General features: G+C 53.8%; 1 pseudogene across 1 annotated transcript; it reads right to left on the bottom strand.

Annotated features, from left to right (window-relative positions):
- Window positions 1-871: 871 nt before the first annotated feature.
- LOC112545380 (uncharacterized) lies at window positions 872-12483 on the bottom strand (annotated as a pseudogene). Its single transcript, XR_016347856.1, has 9 exons — window positions 11922-12483; window positions 10465-10560; window positions 9644-9874; window positions 9419-9441; window positions 8600-8715; window positions 7981-8040; window positions 5875-6075; window positions 3669-3782; window positions 872-3388 (listed from the first exon to the last, which is right to left on the bottom strand). The product of XR_016347856.1 is annotated as an uncharacterized LOC112545380 (transcript).
- Between the last annotated feature and the right edge of the window lie 5148 nt (window positions 12484-17631).

Genomic DNA, 17631 nt, shown 5'->3' with positions numbered 1-17631 from the left:
CAAATTAATAACCCAGCTGTGGGGGAGGGGGTTGTCACAGATGGCAGGGAGTCATCCCTTACCAATACAAGCCCCTTCCTCACACTCAAATGCCTGAGATATTTATACCTTCTTACAAAGTCACAGTGGAAATTTACAGAGAAAAGAGAACAGAAGGCACTTTATCCTTAAATGGTAATCTCTACTTGACCAGATAACAAATTACAAGCAGTGCGATTTTGTTTGTTTGTTTAACAGCATTGTGGTTTCATGCTCAACTTGCTTAGGAAGCTCGCTTCTGACGCAGGACGCACTGTGTACGGTTCAGTCTTTGGCCAGGCTAGCGAGGCCTACCTCCACAGTATGTATTGGACATAAATATTTTACTTAATTTAAAATAAAGTTTGATCAACTAACATGAGAAAGTTAAAAGGTTTAATCTCTTTAATAATTTAAATGCAACTTCCCAGATGCAGCTCTAGCAAAATGGCTTGACTAATTATGTAATTAAGTGAGTTTCCATTAGCAACAGTAATCTACAGAAGGCTTGGAGAGGGCAGGGCTGTGATTGGCCGGGCCAGGCCAGGCCTGAGCACCGCTGAGGGAATCCACTCAGGGGAAATTGCTGACAGCCCTTGACTGGAGACCTTTCCAAAACAGGCCACAAACCAGTTACACTGAGTACTTCAGCTGCCAATCCAGCCTGCAGGAAGCCTCATGAGCAAAATCCCTCAGATACCCCAGCTCTTCCTGTGCCACACTCAGCCCTGGGCTTACACACAGGTGAGGGGTTATACAGCCCAATCTCTCCAACCCAGAACAGATCCACCTGGTTCCAAAGAACCAGGCATGAATCCCTGGTCAATTTATACTTTCCATCTTACCCACAAGATCACAGTGGACCAATCCTTTATTAATAAACCTTTCGATTCTAAAAGAAAGAAAAGGTTGAGAGTAAGGCTATTAAGGAGAATACATTGTATACATCAATCAGCAAGTTATTGATGCAGGATCTTAGCAGAGATGTTACAAACTGCTAGCATAAAAGTCTTTGGCATACATTGTATATCAGGATGGGTCAGAAATCCTTCCCGTGTCTCTGTACTTAGCAAGGCAGATGGAGCCCCCTCAGGGCATTTGATATTCATTTCTGGTGTCTCCCAAGCTGGAGCTAGTTACATGGTCAAGTGACCTGTTTCATATGCCAGCAGCCATTGTGCCCTGGCTGCTTTGCAGCTTTCCACACGCATTCCTCAGCTGTGTATTGGCCACCCTGAGAACCATTGTCCTTGGAGCCATACAGATTAGCATAGTAACTCATTGCACATTCCTTCCTCATGACAGGCAGTCTATACGCAGCATCAGCAGAGCCCATAGTCTTAACTTCCCATGCAAACTCCAAACAAGTACATGAATACCACACATAGAATCAGCACAACATCAGCTATCATTTGACACCTCGCATGACCCAATCTGTACAAAATTTGGGGCAAACAGTTTCCCGTGAGTACAGCAATGATCTTAAGGTGAGTATGTTCACCTTAAAATCCAATAACGTGACAGGGGCCTCAAGAAAGGGTTGGGGTCTTGAAGAAGGATCTAGGATGCAGAAGCAGGCAGGTGTCTGGCCTGGGGGAAGGTGCAGTGTCTGGTCAGGAGACAGGGTGCAAGAAAAAAGGAGGGTGTCAGTGCAAGCTGGGGGTGCTGGCTGCCGGGAAAAAGGGAATTGAGGATATTGGGAGGGAGTGTCTGGGAAGGACAGCAAATATTACCTGGCTTTGGGACCCCTTGCAGCAACATCTCCAGCCACACTGTCCTCGTCACCCCAGAGGGAGGCTCTACTGCTGCAGCAGCAGCCACACAGACTAGGACCAGACACCGGACACCAGAGATACCACTACTGCTCCCATTCAGTCCAGGACTGGAGGTGTTGCTGCTGCAGCCATGCAGCCCAGGAACAGCCCCAGAGGCACCCCTGACATGGCCATGTGGCCCTGGAGGCCAGCAGTGCAGTGGCAGCAGTGCCTCTACTGCCGGCCTCAGGTTGGGTGGCAAAGACTCAGCCTAGCGCTGCCTCCTCTCTAGTGGCTACAAAGCATGAAGAGGGGCTGGGGCTAAGCTCCTTCCCCCTCAGTACATCTTCATTTGGAGGTGGGGCCTGGCACTGCCTTGTGGACAGGATCAAAGTCTTAGGAAGGCTGGATTCTGCCAACAGAGAACATTTTGCTCACCCCCACTATAGGGTCTCTCACCTGTGTGGGTTCAACTATATGCAACAAGGCTTGAACTCTCATAGCATTTCCCAAAGTCAGAGCAGTTAAAGGATTTCTCTCCTGTGAGAGTTCTCACGGATAACAAGGTGTGACCTCTGACTGCAGCATTTCCTACAGTGAGAGCAGGTGAATAGCTTCTTCAGTATGGGTTTTCCTATGTCTAACAAGGTGTGACCGCCGACTGAAGCTTTTCCCACAGTCAGAGCAGCTGAAGGGTTTCTCTCCTGTGTGGGCTCTCCTATGGATAACAAGGTTTGACCTCCGACTGAAGCTTTTCCCACAGTCAGAGCAGCTGAAGGGTTTCTCTCCTGTGTGGGCTCTCCTGTGGATAACAAGGGTTGAGGTCTGACTGAAGCTTTTCCCACAGTCAGAGCAGCTGAAGGGTTTCTCTCCCGTGTGAACTCTCCTATGGATAACAAGCTGTGACCGGTCACTGAATCTTTTCCCACAGTCAGAGCAACTGAAGGGTTTCTCTCCCGTGTGGGATCTCCTATGGATAACAAGGTGTGACCTCCCACTGAAGCTTTTCCCACAGTCAGAGCAGCTGAAGGGTCTCTCTCCTGTGTGGGCTCTCCTGTGGATAACAAGGGTTGAGGTCTGACTGAAGCTTTTCCCACAGTCAGAGCAGCTGAAGGGTCTCTCCCCCGTGTGGGCTCTCCTATGGATAACAAGCTGTGAGAGGTCATTGAATCTTTTCCCACAGTCAGAGCAGCTGAAGGGTTTCTCTCCTGTGTGAGCTCTCCTATGTCTAGAAAGGCCTGACCTGTGACTGAAGCTTTTCCCACAGTCAGAGCAGCTGAAGGGTTTCTCTCCTGTTTGGGCTCTTTCATGTTTAATAGGAGTTGCACTGTCACTGCAAGCACAAGGTGAATGTTGATGGGGGATTTTCTTTTGAACAGTTTCTGTGTTTGTTTTCAACCTTCTGATCCTCTGACTGGATTTATCCTGTCCTGCTCCTGGATGGTTTCCCTGCTGCCTTTGTAGACTACGCTGACTCTCACAAGTCTCTCCTTGCTCAGGACTCTGAGAAACATGCCCTTCAGATCTTTCCACTAATACCCCACATGGAGCCATTTGCTCAGGTCCTTCCTCCTGAGGACTCCTCTCACTGTTCTCATTCAGCATCCCATCACCTGCTGGGAGGGAGAGAGAAACCACACAGGAGTCATTCCCTGTGCTGAGCTAAAAGAAAAATTCTGAATGGTGAACAGAAAATGGGGGACAAACCCAAAGAATGGCTGGAAAGATTCAATAATCATGAGCTGATTTCATCCTGCTCCCCCATAACTCTTTCCCCACCCAGCTCTCTCAGACTGGAGTTGAGACAGGCTGAAGGGCCAGTCAGACTTGATGAAAACACACAATCAACATCATGAGAACACAGAAATTGGTTTGAGTCAGTTTAGCTGATCTCACCTGTGTGGGTGTCACTGATGATTTCCCCTTCCTCACAGCCTTGGAGATCCGGGATCTGCAGCTCTTCCCTTCGCTCCACCCAGGAGAGCACATGAGCTTTGGAGACTGGAAATCCTATTTCGGGAGCAATTAACCAAGTGCTGATCTTGTTCATTAAGGTCTGTGCCATTCCTGCTTCCAAAGCCAGGATCTGAGTCTCCTACCCAGACAGGCTCCTTCCCCACCTTCCAGAGACTGGTCTCTGGCTGGTACAAGATCCCAGGACATACTAATTCCATCCTCCCCCTACCCTACCACCATATTGGGAATAACCCAGCAGACTCCCATGGGGAACTGGGCGCTCTGCTGCACGCTCCAGGATACAACTCAGTCTCCTTTAGGGCCTATTGCATACTTGGGCAGGAGAGGAACACACTGCTCATAAGGGGAGAGCTCTAGGGCTTTCAGGAATGACAGACACCTCTAGCCAGGACTCAGATTTGAGCTGCCACATGAGGTCACTAGGGCTGGGAGGGAAAGGATCCAGCAGAGCTCTAGAGCCCTGTGGGCTCTGCCCACAGAGCTCTTAGCTTGGGGCTGGACTTGTCCTGCTCTTGGGCTCAGATGCTCTACTTGAGCCAGAAGGAGGCTGGGGAATTGTCTGATCAGGAGAATGAATCCTTGGTTGGCCACTTCAGGCCCTGCCTATGCTCCATATTCCTGATCCTGACTGACTGTGCCTGGGTGCCCACAACAGCTGTCAGCCCTGCAGACAGCCAGGGCAGTGCCGGCCTGTTCCTGTGGCCAGCCAAGGTAGAGACAGGCTGGGCTGCTTCTCTGCTGCTCCTAGATGCTCCTGCTGTTCAGCTCCTTCTGCAGCCTTGGTTTGACTCTGCCAGCAGCACCAACCCTCCTTTTGTGGCCAGTCGGGCCTGTCATTTGGTGCCCCTCTGGCTTGCAGAGAATCTACCAGAGGCAGGGAAGGACTCTGAGTTGGCGCCTTCCTTCCAGGGGCTCAGCACAAGGGGTCCTGCAGCCACAGAGGCTGTGTCTAGATTGGCCAGTTTTTCCAGAAAATCAGCCACTTTTCCAGAAAAACTAGCCAGCTGTCTACACTGGCCGCTTGAATTTCTGCAAAAGCACTGACTTCCTACTGTAAGAAATCAGTGCTTTTTGCGGAAATACTATGCTGCTCCCGTTCGGGCAAAAGTCCCTTTTGCACAAAAGGGTCAAGGTAGACAGCTGAGTTTTGTTTTGCGCAAAAAAGCCCCGATCGCGAAAATGGCAATCGGGGCTTTTTTGCGCAAAAGCGCGTCTAGATTGGCCATGGACGCTTTTCCGCACAAAGTGGTTTTGCCGAAAAGCATCCGTGCCAATCTAGACACTTTTCCGAAAATGCTTTTAACGGAAATCTTTTCCGTTAAAAGCATTTCTGGAAAAACATGCCAGTCTAGACGTAGCCTAAGGGTGTGTGTAAACTACATGACTCCGTCGATGGAGCCATGTAGATGAGGCTGATCGGCCAAGGGAATTGAAGCCGCGATTTAAACAATTGCGGCTGTTACGACGCATCGGGGTTTCCCCGACTGCTGCCCCCCCTTAGTGGCACAAACAGACTCCACCAGCCAGTAGAATAGAGGGAGTATATTGCGTCTCCAGGATACAGTACAGCATAGATGTAATCGGGTTACAGGGCAGGCCTAGGATGCCTCAGCCCCCCTAGAGATGGGGGAGATTGGGCCCCTAAATTCCAGCCCCTTCCCTAGGCTGCCTCCATCATCCCCAACAGAAACTACTTGACTCTCCTCCAGCCCTGCCCCGCCGCCAGGGCTGACTTCGCCCTCCTTCCTTTGTTCCACTCCCTGGGAGGTAACTGGTCAGACAGGTTCAGAGCCCCTTGCATAATAACTCACCCCCTACCCTGTAGTTTAGACGCACCCTAAGAGCAGCTGCAGGTACCTGCCGTTCCTGCCTGGGCCCTTCCACTGACACCTCCGGCCAAGGCACAACATGGGCATGATGGTGAGAACCACAATGAGACCTTGGCTGTGGGAAGAGCAGCACCACTATTATGTCGCTGGACCTCCTCTCACACAGCAGCCAGGATTACTGGGGCAGATACTGCTGATACTGAGGGTTCGGGCAATGAGGGACCCTGAACCAAACCCAACCCAGCTGCTCCAGAGCCCACCCAGGTTCTGTTACACAAGGGGACAGGAATCCTTACCCAGCCAGCTCACAGCCTCGTAATTCTCCTGCATCACATCCCTGTAGAGGGCTCTTTGGCCCGGGTCCAGCAGAGCCCATTCCTCCTCAGAGAAGTACACAGCCACCTCCTCGAAGCTCACCGGCTCCGCCACGGTCATTTCCTGTCCCTGGCTCTGCAGGCCAGGGGCTGAACTGGAGTCAGACATGGATGTTCTGTAGCCTGGCAGGGGGAGAAGGGGAATTGGAGACATTTCAGAAGGGGCTTTAATCCTTTCCACACTTCCATTCCACCCAGACTCTGTCCCTGGTGACACATGTGCTAGAGTCTGCCATTGTGGGCAAAAGCTTTAGTCTAGATATTCCATGATTAGGAGTTAGATCCCAAATCCACATTCATTTCTCTCTGTACCTGACTTGAATTACATTACTGCATCTGCAACAATGGGATTTAGTTCTCAGCACCCAGCGTTTCTGATAAGCCACATATTCATCTGCCTGAACATGGACATAGGCTAAATGCAGGCTGCTGTATTTAAAACCCTTAGTCTTCATTCATGGATTTGCAGCACAAACTTTGCTCTCTCATCTGACAAAGATGATATAAAGCCTTTTCACAACAGAGTCAGTGAAATTACCACCACTATTCAGATACTTATTAAACACGTGCGCTGAGTGTTTGCAGGATGAGATCTTAAGATTCATGGGATCAGAAGATATCCTTAATCATGAAGTCGGACCCCCCGAGTGGCACAAGCCATTACACTCAGTCCATTTCCCCAGGCACAAGGCTCCATTTCCCCAAAGTGTATTTTCTAGAAAGTCCCCGTGATTTGAAGACATCAAGAGATGGAGAATCCACCAGTTCTTTGCTCATTTGTTTCAGCAGCAAATCTTCTTCCCTATCAAACATTCGTGCCTCTTTTCTAGCCTGAAATAGTCTGGCTTCAGCTGTCCCTTATTGGCTCTCACTGAGCCTTATCCACTCGAGAGCGTGGGTAATACATTTTGATGGGAGGCCAAATGCAAAGTGGCTGAGAGCTGCACTCTTCCATGACATTAATGCAGGAAATGCAGGGTCTGGGACGGATGCTGGGATGAAGAGGAAATTTGGGGCAAGGGTTTGGGATGGAAGACAGAGGGGTCTAGGAGGGAGTTTGGGTGAAGGAGGCAGGCTGTGATCTAGGACACTGGATTAGCCAACTATTCATTATCTAAATTAAAGTTAGATATTTAAAGTAAGTGGTTGAGTGGACAAATAAGAGGCTGTGGGTTTCTGACCACAGTGAGCTCTTGCATTTATAGCTGCAGCAGGAGGACAGAGTTTGGGTATGCAGAGTGTGGGGCAGTAGTGGGGAGCAGAGATTAGGAGGGGAAGAGAGATGGTTGGGGTGTCAGAGGCAAGCTCTGGACAGGAGCCTTATCTGAGTGACTCCTGGGCAGAGGCCATGCACCTCAGGCAGGCAGGGAGCCTGCTCGACCCTCTCACAGACTGCAGGGCCATGTGGGTGTGTAAATACTTGACCCAGAGGGGAAGGGGCGCAGTGCTTTGTTTCTGGCCAGAAACCAGCAAGTAAGATTGCTCTGGGGGTGGAAGCAATGTCTGAACCCTTTCCTCCTCCCCTCTAGGCTCACAGTTTTTTTCTGAGTGGCTTGCAGATGGAGAGTGGCATCTGTGGGCTAGATCAAATGGCTTGGTCGGGTGGATCAGACCCATGGACTCTTATTTTGCCCATGCTTCCACTAGACTAACAGCCCTTGGGAATCCAGCAGTTTCTCGCCTTGAACTACCTGATATAGTGGAAGCCTGGCAGCTCTCAGCCTTTCACCCTATTTATTGTTTGAAACCAACCCCATGTTGAAACTGAGCAGTGAAATCTGAGCCTGAAGGTGCCATCCTATGTGTGCTTTAGCTTCACCCCTTTAGCATCACAAACCCAGACTAGTGTTTTTCCAACTATCCACAGGCCCCCATACAGTGCCCCTGGGGCTCCTCACTGATCAGTGTATGTGATTTAGGTCTGAGTCCACTATGGTTGCCGTTGTTGGTAACTTTAATGAAAACCCCATGAAGATGTTTCCACTGGAATTTTTTCATCATTTAAAGACTCTCCACCTGCAAACTCACCTTGTCTGAGAGTTCCCAGGGATTTTCCTCTTGCTCTCTCCAGTGCAGAGGGCAGAGTGTCTGGTGGGGGAAGGGATAAGAGAGGGGAGATTCCAGGCTCTCCTGTTTATAACCATGTCCCCATGCTGAACTCTGCATTTCAATTGTATCAGAGACCAGAGACAATCACATTGAATTGTTTCAGGAATTTAATATGAAAGTCTAAACTTTCATTTCCTTTCTCACTCGGGCACCTCCCAGCTATGGAGCCAACATCCCTGCAGCCTCACACCCGTCCCAGGAGAGAGACGCTGTAAATGAGATTTACTCTTCTCTCCTCACCCCCTCCCACTTGGTTTCTCATTCACTTACTGCTTCTTATCATAACCTGGCAGAACACATGGCCATCACAGTAACTTTGGCCATTTTGGTCTCTGAATGGGAGGTTCAGAGTTTGCAGATCCCTGGATTTATCTGCAATCAGTTGGGTCTGTTCACTCAGTGTCTCTAAGGAGAGCAGAGTGATGGGGCCATCATTCTCCACGTGGGAATTGAGGCAGGGGAAGGTTGGCTTCAGAGGCCAGATTCAATGGTCTCAGATACTTGAACCACTTTCCTTTCATCCATCCCTTCTAGTTACCTTTGAACTGCCTCAGAGTCTCCGACAGAGCAATCGTTTCCTGGGAGAAACCTCTGACTTGTTCTTCCAGTTCAGGGGAAATCTCCTCTGGCAGCTGGAACTGCCCCATCTCACACCTGGACAGAAACAATTCAATGTGATTGTATTTCATTTACTGCTGATAAGTTCTGGCTAGTGAGTCTCAGCTCTAACAGGCCTGGAGTTAGAATCCTCCAATTCTCCAAGCCTAAGAGCAGGGACAACATATCCCATGGCCATGAAACCTTCCCCTGAAAGGCCCCACTGCAGCAGTTCTTCAGTTCTGGCCTGGGGAGACTGGCTGGGGGACAAAAGGGGAATTGAGTCTTCATGGCCAACTCACTCCTTGGCCTCCAGACACTGAAAGACAAGAGGTTCCCAGGTGAAGGGGTGAAGGAATCTGTCCACTAGGGACTAGAATGAGACACCAGCTCCTCCCTCCCCAGCTCCTTCCACACAGGTCTCCAAACAGCCCTCAGTTGGGACAGACTCTTGGTCCTTGCTGCCCTGGGCTGACTGTGCCCAGTGCCCAGCAGCAACAGGCCCACGTTCTACCTCACAGTCCTGAGGTAGCTAGTCCCCAGGGAGGTGACAGCTCCAGGAAACACTTGAGGTCAGACTGATCCCTGAATAGGGAATCCCAGAGTCTGCTGTGCGACGGTGAGACTCTCAGAATTCAATGAGTCAGAGATATTCGTATCTAACATCTGCCTCTTAGAGCCCTATGGAGATGTGGTGCTAACATCAGCTCCAAGCTCTTTCCCTGTGCTGTGCAGCGTGAGGGGAGTGAGAGCCACGTACCTACTCAGGGTTCTTCTGACGTCCTAGAAAAAAAAAAGACACAGAAAAGAATCTCAGCCCCACTGGACACACACAGAGGACCTCAGGGAAGGGATTTTGCAAACATGGGAAGAGAGCCCCTGCCCTGGAGTTACACCCAGATCTGACAGCTGGACCTCAGCACTTGTGATTTAGGAGCCTCCCGTCCCCGTGTGGGGAGCTGGGATGTTTCTTCCTCAGTCTCACCTGCACGAATTCACTCGCTGGCTTCTGACACGTCCCCTCCAGCTCACTGATCCCCTCACTGAGACGGGAAATCTGCACAGAGAGTTTCCTGACAGTGTCAGTCTGGAGCCTCCCAATCTTCTCATCCAGCTTCTCCAGCTGGGCCAGCAGGAGTCGCTCTTGTTCCTCTAGGAACTGCCGCAGCTGCTGAAACTCAGCCACAATCATCTGCCTCTCGGCTTGCATCCATTTCTGTATGAAAGCAGGGAAAGGGCTGGTCAAGGGCATGAATGGAGCCCAGGGCCCTTTCATGGAGAACTGAGTGCGCAGCAGGGAGACTTTCTTGGAAAACCCTAAAATGTGTGACATTTGACTCTACTTTGTGGTTAGTAGGCAGAGGTGGCTCTCCCAGCATCTCCTTTGGGCCCTGTGTCCCTCTGAAAGGGATGTTCCCATGTCTGTCATGGGCAGTAACTTTTATTATTCATGGGCTCTGGAAATTCAGACCCTGAGCAGCATGAGGCAGGACTCAGCACCAGCCTGATAGAGATAACCAGGAAGGAAAAAGGAGGAAACATGTTAATACTCCAAGTGATCAGACAGCCCTTCAGAGGGACATTCAGCTCACTTGGGGAGGATGTCTGGGAAAACCACAAAGACTGGACATTAACTCATGCACTGACATGGAAGCTCAGGGCCTGTCTACACATGGATCTCAGCCAGCAATTCATGATCCAGGAGAAACACAAACAAGCCCAACGTCACCAGGGCCAAAACAGGAGTCTGCCTGCTAACAGCCCTCCCACGGCCAGTCCCTGCTAGTTCAAAGCACAGGCACCTACCAGATACTCTTGGCATTTCCTTTCTGCTGTTGCTTTCCTTCCCAGCACCTTTTCTCTCTCTTCCCTCAGAGTCTTCAGATGGGCCTCCAATTTTTCCTGAAGAAACAGATATAAGCACAAGGGCAAACCCCATTAGATTTCGGGAGCCCATTTGTTTGCCTTTAAGAGAGTCCCAGTTTTGTGGAGCTCTGCCCCTGTCCAGCAGGGACTCAGCCCTGGACTTGGTTGTGTCCATAGAAAAAGACACAAGAAGAGACTGAGGATGCAGCAGGACACCTACGAGGGTAAGGGAAGGATCAGTGGTGGCACCTTTATAAAGAATGATGCAGGTGGGGAATAGGGAGGTAAAAATGCTTAACAATACTAATCATGTAACTGATTATAATTTTATCAGTAAAAGGATTTTTTTAACCTGCTGACAGGAAAGGCTGGTAGCAGAAATGGGCTCTCCTGGGCCGAGGATCTCTCGCGAGGTCTGCCGGGGGTGGCCACAAGGACTGCTGGCTAATGGGAACTCCCAGCAGGTGCAGACTGACGTTAGCTGCCAGAGGGAAGCAGGCTCTGCTGGGGCAGTGGGGAGTTTAACCAGTAACTAGCACTGATAAGCATTAGCTCTTCAGTTAACCAGTTTGAACTCTTGCTACAATCCAGTTGACTCCTAGTTGTGTCTGGCATGGACCTGAACTTCCTGAAGTCCTGCTATGGGTGGCGTGAAGGCGCTCGGGGCCCCATACAGCATCCAGCTCAGCAACCTCATCTAGTGCAGGCAGCTGCATTGGAGTTTAACCCCTCATGGAGCACCTCAGAAGTTCGGAATCCCTATTAGAAACCTTCACTCCCTGCTGGATCTAGGGCTTTATCAAGGCATCTTTCCCTCCTAAACGGCCACACTTTATCACTGTTCAGTGATGCTGAGGGGCAGGGAGTAGTGTAAGTCTAACAGGGTACGGTGCTAAACTCTATCCCTGACGTGCCTGGCGACTATGAGCGACTAGGTGCTGCCCCACCTTCACTTCCCACAGTTTATCTAACTGGACTGTGACCTGCTCAGAGAAGGGACTGTCCCTTGCTGGATGTTGTGCAGGTCTCAGCTGCCATTGCAGGTCTAGAAGGCAAATGACAGATTGTTCCACCGATCAATAACAGCCTGTAACCTCTTCTTCTCCAGTCCCAAGGCAGCTCACTGATAGGTTTAGATCACAGGAGGTACAGGCCACTCTTTCTGATTGTTAACACCTTCCCTTGTGCAAACACCCAGAGAGGGCTGGGTTTCAGGATTCACAGCCCCAGAGAAACCTTTCCCACATGGGGTATCTTGACGTAAGTTGCCACAAAGCCAGAGCATTTACTTTTTACAGCATGTCTTGTAGGCTTTACTGAACTGTGTCACAACTGTGCCCAGTAACTGTTCGTGAAATAACGCTGTAATTAAAACACATTGGACAGTAACTCTGTACCTTGTACTCCTGGGCACCTTCCTGTATGAGCACCACCGTGTGAGCCTGAGATCTGTCAGACACCACACAGATGGGAGTTTGATCCTCTTCACAGAACCACTTCAGAGTCTCCTGGTGCTCCCCGCACACCCCGTCCCATCTTGCTCTCTGTGCTGCCTGGAAACTCAGCGGCTTGGCTAGTTCCATCACATTTGCCAGCTGCCACTTGGGCCAGAAGGGTCCCTGCTGCTCAGTGTCTCTGCCCTGAGGGCTGAGGGGGGCCTGGCAGGAATTGTGCCCACACTCCAGAGCGACAGGGGCTGTGAAATCCTCCAGACAGACGGGACGCGGCGCTTCCTCCCGGACACTTTCCACGGGGCTCTCTGCAGCCATGGCTGCCGCTGGGCTGGGGACCGGGGCCGGGTCACTTCCCTGAGCTCAGCAGTGGGGGGGCAGGTCCGGGGGCCATGAGGCACCAGCACTGAGGATACAAAAAAAAAATCACAATTAAAAACTGAAAAAGCCCCCAAATCTTCTCTCACTCCCCTCCCCCCCCGCCAGACCCCCCCCCCCGGGCCCCTCAGTCACCTGCCCCAGCCAGACCCCCCGCCCGGTCTCTGCGCCCCTCAGACCAGGGCCCCCCGTGTTAATATCCCCCCCCCCCCCGCACACTCTGCAGCCCCCTCCCAGCCCCTCTGTGCGCCCCCGGCCCGCGCCCCCAGACACCCCGAGCCCGGCGGGAGAATCAGGGAGCCCGACGGAGGGACCGCAGGGATGGGGGCGCCGACTCCCCCCCCCTCAGCTCCCCCGCGCCAACGGCCCCTCACAACGGCTCCAACCTCGCGCCGCGTGACGTTACTGCGGCCGCCGCGCAGGGGGCGGGGCCTAAGCAGGGCGGGGAGTGACGGGCGGGGACGCACTAAAATCCCGGCTGCGGGGTGTAGAATGGGGCGGGCGCGCTCAGACCGCGCATGCGCACCGGGCTAGTGACTCCGCTCGGAATCCAGCGCCCGGGGTTTAGCTCAGCCCGCGAGCTGCCCGGCCACGCCCCCAGCGCCGCGGGGCCCCACGTGGCTTCCGCCTGTGGGAGCCAGGCCGGGGCGAGATTCTCCAGGCCCCGGGGCAGCCGCTCCCCGCGTGTCTGTGCCGAGAGCAGCTCCCCTGGGGCGGGCACCGGCTCTGCGGGGGGAGCCTCCCGCGGGACAGCGGAGCGGCCCGACCCAGCTGCTGCGCCGGGGGGAGGGTCCAGAGCCCCGCGGTGGGGCCAAGGGCGCTGCAGATGAGGAGCCACCGCGGACTCGCCCGCTCCCCCTCTGCCCCCCCCCCTGCAGCGCCCGCAACCCCTGCCCCTCCCCCCGCCTCCTCCATCGCCCCCAGCACGCCCCGTGGCAGCCACTGGCCCCAGCCGGAGCCCAACGGACCCCGCCCCCCACTGTGACGTTGCTTGCTCCGCCCCTTGCTCTCGCTCCGATTGACAGGGGTTCCCCGGGCTGTCTCGCCCCAGTGACGCACAATTGCCCGCCCCCGTGGCCGCATCATCAGTGACGTACATTGCCCCGCCCCTTGCTCTCCCGCCCGGGTGACGGGGATTCTCCTGGCCCCGCTGTCCGGCGGGGCAGGGACTCGGAAGGGGGCGGGGCCGGGGCTCCACCAACCAATGAGAGCGCGGAGCCCAGTGACGCGCCTGCGCGCTGCCCCCTGCCCCCTCCGGCGCGAGACACGGACCCGCCTCTCGGGCCCCTGGGGCGGGAGCGCGCGGACTCGGCCGGGCCCGGGCCCCGGAACGTGTCACCTGCGGGGGGGGGGCGGGTCCTCGCCCTGGGCAGGCAGCTCCCCCCCCCCGCCCCTGGGCTCTGTTTGCAGGACGCTGGGAGCGGGCCGCAGGGGGCGGGTCACTGGGGATCCCTGTTCTGTTCCCGCCCCCTGGGGCACCCGCACTGGGCACGGGGCTGGGGGGCCTTTGTCTGACCCGGCCTGGCCGCTCCTGTGCGGGACCCGTAAAGTCAGTAACATCGGCAGCGCCTTGACACTGCGGCTCCTTTAGAACGAGCCGAGCAGCCTGAGCGCACGTCAGGATCGGGCCCCGAAACATGGATTCCAGCGGGGATAAGTGTTTGGCCTGAGAATTGGGTGTCACTGGGCTGGAGGGAGCAGATGCCAGCGAACCTCGATTTCACTGTCCACTCGCAAACCGAGGGGAAAATCTTTCCCTTCATAGGAACTGAAAGTTCCACACAGGCCCAGGAAGAGCCGGGCTGCTTGAGAACTTCTTATCCTTGAAGGACTTTCACTTGGTCTGTTTTGAGAGTCACATTGACAATTTGTGGTTTAATAATAAAGATTTTCCTCTTTGAATCTCAGTGTCTGTCACTGAATAGTAACTGTCTGAGCCCAGTACTGCCTGCCCCTCCCCCTAGCATTTCCCACTGCTGTGAAAATTGAACATGGTAAAACTGCAACTGAGAGCATGTAACTAGATACACATAAATAATCAACTGTTACTTTATCTGTCAACATCACAAGTCAAACACAATGAATTCTTCACAAGCCTCATCCTCACTGCTTACACACACAGGTCTGGGAGCTGATCAGCCCAGCCTGGTGGATTCTGGGGTCCATGTGATGCCCCAGGGCTCCTCCACACCAGCACAAGGGCGGGTGTCAGGGCCACAACCAGAGTGTGGGACGTTTCTCACCAAAGCCTCCAGGGCTGGGGTGTCTCCTGCTGGCTCTTCCCCTTCCAGGAAACAGCCTGAGTCAGCTCCAGGGAGGGGAACAGCCGGTTGTTGCTGGAGGCAGGTAGAGCCTGCGCTCAGGAAATTGAAACTGATGCTGTTCCCCAGACCAGAAGGAGCCCTGGCCACAGTGAGCCTGTACTAAGCCTGCAGGAGGAAGCATCTTGTTCTGTCTGCCTGGAGGGTTTCACAGCCCCTGTCACTCTGGAGTGTGGGCTCAATTTCTGCCAGGCCTGCATCAGCCAGTGCTGGGAGCGACCCGGCCCAGCCGCCTCCTGCCTGCAGTGCAGGGATCCTGTGCAGCAGGGACCCTTCCGGCCAGTGAAGGAAGCAGGAGGGGACGGGCTGTGCGAGGAGCATCAGGAGGTGCTGAAACTGTCCTGTGAGAAGGATCAAGCCCCCATCTGCGTGATGTGTGACAGGTCCCAGAAGCACCGCACGCACACGGCGCTGTCCATAGCGGAGGCTGCCCAGGAGTACAAGGTAGGGAGCTGCTGCCCTGTCTGCTGGGGAATTATTCTGGGTTTTAGTCACTGGCTAATTTGCCTGACTCTTCCCTTGCCCCGTGCGACTCAACAGCCGGCTAAAGCCTGCCTGGCCTGGGACAGGCTGTAACAAAAGAAATCAAATGGGAGGTGGACGCAGTCAATGTCAGGCTGGCCTCTGGAAATGTGCTGCCTTCAGACTGGAGAAGGGGGGGTTACAAGTGGCTGGTGTTACAGATCTGATGACTAGAATTTGTTTTTATTACTTGTATTTGCATCACAGTCGCCCTCACAGACCCCATGTGAGATCCGGGCTTTGTGCAAAACACAGCCAGGGACAGTCCGTGCCCTGAGCAGTTTATAGTCTAGAGATAGACAAAAGGTGAAGAGGGGAACTGAGGCACAAAGCAGGGGAGTTAATCACCCAGTAGGTCAGTGGCTGAGCTCAGCACAGAATCCCAGTTTCTCCAGATGAAGTCCATGGTCCTAACCACTAGGCCATGCTGCCACCTCAACCACATCGTGAAATGTGTCAGTTAGATGGGAAAGGCACCTTGTTCGAGGCCCAGCAGGGACAGAAGGTTTCCCACTGAGATGCTGAACTCTTGGGCTGCTCCAGGAGGGGTTAAACTCAGATGCTGCGGCCAGCACTAGAGGAGGTCACTGAACTGGATGCAATGTGGGACCCCGAGTGCCTTGAGTCCACCCACAGCAGGACTCCAGGCAGTGCAGGGCTGTGCCAGGTACCACTGGGATCAGACTGGGATGGAGCAAAACTACCCCCAGGCTGGAGCTGCCCGGTGCCGGTCTGACCTGTGCCAGTGGGTACCTGGGCACAGACCAGCCAGTGAGGTTCCGTTAGTCCCACCAGTCAGCCTGTGGGAATCTCCCACAATGCACTGCTGCCGGGAGCTGTACCAGGGACTGGGGCAAACCCCAACCATCCTGAACAGAAATCAGCCTGTTTAATTAGGGAGTCACTGACCCATCCCCAGAGCACAGGACATGCCCACGCCTGCCTGCTGGGCCCTCCTTCAACGCTTGGTCGGCCTCTGTGGGCCTGTCCCTGCCTCTGTCAGACCATCCCCACCTACGTCATTCTGTGTGGAGGTGCCACCCCCTCCTGCTGCAGCCTCAGTCTCCTCTTGTCCCTTTCTCACCAGACAAAGCCACGGCCAGGGCTGAGTCCCCACCAGGCAGGGACAGAGCCCCACAGAACTGGGACTGTGCAGACAAATGGCCCCCAGGCCCTCAGACAGTGGAGAGGGGGGGAGACAAAGGGCAGCTTCCCTGGGGTCTGCTGATTAAATCACTGCTGCAGTGCACTGGGTGGCTGTGAGGGCTGCCGGGGGCGGGAGGAGGGGGTGGGGGGGCAGGGAAGAGGACATGGTTCAGCGCGCTCCATGTGGTGCTGAGGGCTGACTGCCCTCATCCCTGCCCCTTCCGCCTGAGGCCCTGCCCCTCCAGGGAGCGTGGAGCCTCCCCCACTCCCTCCACTTCACCGAGCAGCAGCCCAGTGATGCTCTTGCTCCTCTGAGCCTCCCTGTAACTAATGGGCTTGCCCTGGTGCTTAGCCCAGCTCTGTCCTACCAGCGCAGTCCCCAGGCCTCAGGGCTGAGCTCCCAGCCCGTTTAAACCCTGGTGGCTCCTGGGATTGGCATCACTTAGGCTATGTCTGCACTGCAGGCTTCCTGCGCAAGAAGATTTTTGCAGAAGGGATCTTCCGCAAAAACGTCTTGTGCAAGAACGCGTCCACCCTGCAAAAGCACATCGGAAGAGCGATGCGCTTTTGCGCAAGAGAGCATCCAGACTGCATGGACACTCTCTTGCAAGAAAGCTCTGATTGCTATTCACAGCATAGCCTGTGCTTTTTTCCAGTAGCACTTTTTGCACAAAAAACCCTGTTGCCCATCCACACACACCTTTTTGCACAAGAACTCTTGCACAAAAAGGAGTTATTCCTCATAGAAAGAGGAATACCTATGCCACAAAAAGCTCTCTGTTCTGCCGATCTGCTGCACATTTTCTTGCACAAAAATGCTCTTGATGTTAGGACGCTCCACGCGCTTTTGTAAAAACAGCAAATGCTGATCCGATAGTCAGTCAACTAGTTGATTTCCACCCCCCCCCATCAGACAAAGGCAGCAAAGGGGGGAAGAAGGGGTACTTGAAAGCGGCAGTGCCACACAGCTGAGCCTGGGATCAGCTGTGCAGCACTGCTGCTTTGAAACACCATGGTGGTGTTCAAAGGGGCAGCACTGCACAGCTGATCCCAGCTTGGCATTTCAAAGGGGCAGTGCTGCACAGCTGATCCCAGCTTGGCATTTCAAAGGGGCAGTGTGTGGTGCTGTGTATGTGGAGCCTGGGGTCAGCTGAAGACTTCCCAACTGATCCCGGCTCCTCATGACATTTCAAAGCAGCAGGGCAGCATGGAGCCCAGGGTCAGCGGGGGACTCTGACTCCCACTGGGAATTCTTGTGCATTTCAAAGCTGGTACCCACATGCAGCCCG

The sequence above is a fragment of the Pelodiscus sinensis genome, chromosome 25, assembly GCF_052426305.1.
Source record: "Pelodiscus sinensis isolate ZL-2025 chromosome 25, ASM5242630v1, whole genome shotgun sequence".
Taxonomy (NCBI): Eukaryota; Metazoa; Chordata; order Testudines; family Trionychidae; genus Pelodiscus; species Pelodiscus sinensis.
The sequence above is the reverse complement of the archived record's forward strand: the minus strand, read 5'-3'. Positions and strand labels throughout refer to the sequence as shown.